Genomic DNA, 6,000 nt, shown 5'->3' with positions numbered 1-6,000 from the left:
CGTCGTTGAAGTTAAGCAAGTGTAAATTTAGAGTGTTACAACTTTAGGATGTTAAATGCAATCTGCACAGTAACCCCAAAGAAGATAGCCATAGAATATGCACAAAAGGAAACAAGAAAAGAATTCAAACATTTCACTATAAAACTCAACTAAGCACAAAAGAAGACTGTAATACAGGAAATGAGGGACCAAAAAAAGCTGTAAGGCACCTAGAAAGTAGAGAAAGTAGTGCAATGACAGAAGTAAGCCCCTCCTTATCAGTAAGCGCTTTACTTTTTAAGTAATCTCTACACCCAACAAGGGGCTCAAACTTACAACCCCAAGATCAAGAGTCACACTCTACTGACTGAGCCAGCCAGGTGCCCCAGTAGTTACTTGAAATGTAAATGGATTAGGGGTGCCTGGGTGGCTCAGTCGGTTAAGCGTCCGACTTCGGCTCAGGTCATGATCTTGCGGTTCGTGAGTTCAAGCCCCGCGTCTGGCTCTGTGCTGACAGCTCGGAGCCTGGAGCCTGTTTCGGATTCTGTGTCTCCCTCTCTCTCTCTGACCCTTCCCCGTTCATGCTCTGTCTCTCTCTGTCTCAAGAATAAATAAACGTTAAAAAAAAATAATTAAAAAAAAAATAAACGTAAATGGATTAAACTCTCCCATCAAAAGACAGAGATTGGCCAAAAGATAAAGACACAAGATCCAAATGTTTGCCATGTAAGAGGCTCACTTTGCATCAAAGACACAAACATTGAAAGTGAAAAAATGGGGAGCTCCTGGGTGGCTCATTTGGTTAAGCATCCAATCTTGCTTTCGGCTTAGGTTGTGATCTCATGGTTCATAAGATTGAGCCCTGAGTTGGGCTCAGCACAGAGCGTTGGAGCCTGGTTGGAAGTTTTCATTTATTTGTATTTAATTTTTTTAATGTTTATTTCTGAGAGAGAGAGAGACAGAGTGTGAGTGGGGAAGGGCAGAGAGAAAGAGGGAGACCCAAAATCCAAAGCTGACTCCAGGCTCCAAGCTGTCCGCACAGAGCCCGATGCAGGGCTCAAACTCCTGAACCTCAAGATCACGCGTGACCTGAGCTGAAGGCGGACCCTTAACCGACTGAACCACCCAGGTGCCCCAACACGGAGCATTAGAGCCCACTTGGGATTCTCTCTCAAAATAAATAAACTTGAAAAAATAAAAACTAAAAAGAAGGTGAAAAAAATGGAAAAAGATATTCCATACAAATAGGAACGAAAGATCAGGAATGGCTATACTGATATCACACCAAATAGACTTGAAAACAATTCCAAGAGACAAGGAAGGACGTTATATATTAACAAAATATAGCAAGATACAATAAACATTCACCCACCTAATGATACACCATCAAAATATATGAAGCAAAAACTGACAGACTTGCAGGGAGAAACAGACGGCTCTGTGATAAAAGTTAGAGACTTCAGTACTCGCATTCATAACAACGGATCAGGCAACCAGGCAGAAGGGGATAAATAAGGAAATGGAGGCATCACATAAGGCAATAAACCACCTAGACTTAACAGACATATACAAGATACACTTACAGGAATAAGCTGGCTCTAAAAAGGCAAACGCTGTGTGACTGCACTTATAAGGCACTTTAGTAGGCAAAGTCACAGACAGAAAGTGGAATGATAGTTGGGCAGAGGGAGAATGAGGAATCCTACTGAATGGATATGGATGGAGCGTCAGTTTCACAAGAGGACAAGAATGACAGAGATAGATGGTGGCGATTGCACATTATGAAGGCATTTAATACCACTGAACTGTAACTTGAAAAATGATTAGGATGGGGGGTGCCCGGGTGGCTCATTTGGTTAAGCATCCGACTCTTGATTTCGGCTCAGGTCACGATCTCCTGACTAATGAGGCTGAGCCCCACATCTGGCTCTCTAAGTAAGTAAATAAATAAACATTAAAATTATTTTTTAGGGGCACCTGGGTGGCTCAGTCGGTTGGGCATCCTACTTCAGCTCAGGTCATGGTCTCGCGGTCCGTGAGTTCGAGCCCCGCATCGGGCTGTGTGCTGACAGCTCAGAGCCTGGAGCCTGTTTCAGATTCTATGTCTCCCTCTCTCTGACCCTCCCCTGTTCATGCTCTGTCTCTCTCTGTCTCAAATAAATAAAAACATTTTTTAAAATGTTTTTAATAATAAACAATTTTTTAAAACGGTTAGGATGGTAAATCGTATGTTGTGTGTATTTTACCACAATTTTTTTAATTGGGGGGAAAAGCTTACTGGGAATTTTTATATCTGTGTTCATGAGAGACATTGGTCTTATTAGTGCTTTTCTTGTGATGTCTTTGGTTTTGGTATCATGGCAATGCTGGCTTCCTAGAATGAGTTAGAAAGTATTTCCTCCTCTTTGGCCTTTGAGAAGAGTTTGTGTCGATTTTTTTTAATGTTTATTTATTTTTTATAGAACACAAGCAGGGAGAAGAGAGAGAGGGAGACACAGAATTGGAAGCAGGCTCCAGGCTCTGAGCTGTCAGCACAAAGCCCGACACGGGGCTTGAACCCACAGACCATGAGATCACAACCTGAGTTGAAGGTGGTTGCCCAACGGACTGAGCCACCCAGGTGCTCCCTTGTAGATTACTTTTTACCTTAAAGTTTTGGTAGATACCATCAGTGAAATCATCTGGGCCTGGGATTTTTCTTCATGGGAAGGTTTTTAATTTAACTTTCAATTTTTTAAATAGATACAGAGTTATTCAAGTCACCTAGTTTTCTTTTTTTTTTTTTAATTTTTTAAGTTTATTATAATTTTGAGGCAGGGGGAGGGGCAGAGAGAGGGAGACACAGAATCCGGAGCAGGCTCCAGGCTCTGAGCTGTCAGCACAGAGCCAGATGCGGGGCTCGAACTCTCGGACCACAAGATCATGACCTGAGCTGAAGTTGGATGCTCAACTGATTGAAGCACCCAGGCGCCCCAGATCACCTAGTTTTCTTGAATGAGCTTTGGTAACTTGTGTCTTTTAAGGAATTTGTCCATTGCACTCAAATTGGCAAATTTAGTGCCCAGACTTGCTCATAATTTTCCCTTATTATTGCATTTTTTAAGGTTTTATTTATTTTCAGAGAGAGAGAGGGAGCTCAAGTGGAGGAGGGGTAGAGAAAGAGGGAGAGAGCGGGGAAGGGAGAGAGAGGATCCCAACCAGGTTCTGCGCTGCCAGCGCAGAGCCCAATATGGGACTAGAACTCACAAACAGCGAGATCATGACCAGAGCCGAAATCGAGTAGGTTGCTTAACTGACTGAGCCACCCAGGCGCCCCTATTATTGCATTTTTTTATTCTCGTGTTTGTCTTTTAGTTGTTTCAGGCGAGAAGGTGAATCCAATCCTGGTGACCTCACCTTGGCCGGAAGCACAACTCAGGACCTTTTACTTTTGTTCTGAGATGGAAAAGTTACAGGACAATTGTGAGCAGAGGAGTGAAACGAGTTACGGGTTCCAGAATTTTTCCAGTTGCTGTGTTAAGAAGGGTCTGAAGAGAGTTAAGGGCAGGATCAGGGAGACAAATTAGGAGTCTGTTGCAGGAGACGATGGCGGCTTGGGCCAGTGTGGTGGTAGTCGTGGTCAGAGGGTACTTAGGAAATCGGAGCTGACTGGCTTGTCCGAAGGATGAGCAGTGGGAATGGGAGAAGCGAAGTCACTGGAAGAATGGCGCTCCAGTAACTGAGATGGGAAAGAACTACATGAGGATCCCCAGAGAGGGTGGGACGCGTCTGGCTTGAGCTGCCTCTTCCTCCTCCCCGCGAAGTGTCAAAGTAGCCAGTCGGTTGTACAAACCAAGCTGGAGGTGAGCGGGCGGGGCTGAAGAGACGTACTTGGGAGGCATCACCATATGGAAGGTTTGTAAAGACCGGAGATTGGACACAGTCCTCTAAGGAGTGAGAGCAGGCAGCGAAGAGATCCAGGACAGCCCCCGGGAATGGTCATGTCAAGTGCTGACAGATCAAGCGACTCACAAACTGAAAAATGGCGAGCAGTGCGGGGGTCACTCGTGACCTTGGAGTGAACAGTTTTAGTGGAGTCGGGGCGGGGCTCAAGGGAGAACAAGAGGAGAGAAATCAGACTCTTGATGTCAGCTGCTCTTTCAAACCAGTGGCATGTTTTGACATTTTAAACAAATGGTTCGAAACGTTGAAACTCTTCGTGTGGAAGATTTTAAAAAGCGGATTAGAAAACTGTTTCCAGGTTCAGTTGTCAAGTAGGAGTTTTAGGCGGCTCCTTGTTTTTGGCAACAAAACAGAACCAATCCTCGTTACTCATCAATTTCATGTTTGTGAATTCACCTACCCACTCATGCTTTCTTGGTCATCCTCAGACACGCGCCCAGTGGCAAGAAAACAACTGGGCATTGCCTGATGCACGCTTCCCAGCCGAGGTGGGCACGCTTGTGTCAGCTCTCGCGCTGTAAACAAGTGTCCTTTCCCTGGTCTTTTTTTTTTTTTTTTTAATGTTTATTTTTGAGACAGAGCATGAGCGAGAGGGGCAGAGAAAGCGGTAGACACAGAATCTGACACAGGCTCCAGACTCCGAGCTGTCAGCACAGAGCCTGATGCGGGGCTCGAACTCCCCAATTGCGATAGCGTGACCTGAGCCGAAGTCAGACACTTAACCGACGGAACCACCCATGCACCCTTCCCTGGTCTTTTTAATACTACGTTTTCCACATTTTGTGCTTCCTTGTTGGTGATTTTGCTGCTTAAAGTGGCTCTCAGACATAGTGCTCAACTGTTGTCTGGTGCCCCTAAGCACAAGAAGGCTGTGATGTGCCTTAAGTAGAAAATACCCGTGTTAGGTAAGGTTCCCTCAGGCATGAGCTGTAGATAGTGCTGTTGGCCATCAGTTCAACTAATGAATTGACAATGCATGTTACATAAGGTGTCTTTGAACAGACACACACATAAAACAGGGTTACGTATTGACAGGTTCACAAAAATGTCATGACCAGAGGGCTGGCAGAAACCTAACCTTGTATTACCCCGCGGAGTAGTGGTTCAGTCTTGCTCATTGTTTGCCTAACTTCATAGAACACAACTCTTTGGAATGAGGAGAATCAACTGTAACATAATGGGAATATTTTCCAACATCTCTTTTAAAAATAACCTCAAGGGGCACCTGGGTGGCTCAGTCGGTTGAGCGTCCGACTGCGGTTCAGGTCATGATCTCATGGTTGGCGAGTTCAAGGCCCACATCAGGCTTTGTGCTGACAGCTCAGAGCCTGCTTCGGATTCTCTGCCTCCTCTCTCTCTCTCTGCCCCTCCTCTGCTCTCTCTCTCTCTCTCTCTCTCTCAAAAATAAATAAACATTAAAAAATAATAAAAATTTTAAAAATTAAAATAATGTCAAAAAAGCAGGCACTTTGAAAAAAAATTTAATGCTTATTTTTGAGAGGGAGAGACAGGGACACAGAATCTGAAGCAGGCTGCAGGCTCCAAGCTGTCAGCACAGAGCCCAACACGGGGCTTGGACCCATGAACTGCGAGATCATGACGCAAGCCGAAGTTGGATGCTCAACAGTCTGAGCCACCCAGGCGCCCCTGAAGCAGGGACTTTCCTAATTTTTTTTTTTTAATCCCAGTATCGTCAATATACACTGTTATATTAGTTTCAGGTATATAATACAGTGATTCAACACTGCTATACATCACTGAGCACTCGTCATGGTAAGTGTATTCTCTTTAATCCCCACCCCCCTCCCCTCTAAGTAACCAGCTTGTTATCTATAGTCAAGAATCTGTTTCTTGGTTTGTGATACTTTCAAAATTACTTGTTGAATTGTTAGCTTTACTTTGAAAGGATACGGTTTTTTTCATGTTTATTTATTTAGAGAGAGAGAGAGAAAGCAAGCATGGGCAGGTGAGGGACAGAGAGAGAGAGAGAGAGAGAGAGAGAGAGAATCCCAAGCAGGCTTCACGCTGACAGTGCAGAGCCCGACTAGGGACTGGATCTCATGGAGTGTGAGATCTTGA

The sequence above is a fragment of the Prionailurus bengalensis genome, chromosome E3 (genome assembly GCF_016509475.1).
Source record: "Prionailurus bengalensis isolate Pbe53 chromosome E3, Fcat_Pben_1.1_paternal_pri, whole genome shotgun sequence".
Taxonomy (NCBI): domain Eukaryota; kingdom Metazoa; phylum Chordata; class Mammalia; order Carnivora; family Felidae; genus Prionailurus; species Prionailurus bengalensis.
The sequence above is the reverse complement of the archived record's forward strand: the minus strand, read 5'-3'. Positions refer to the sequence as shown.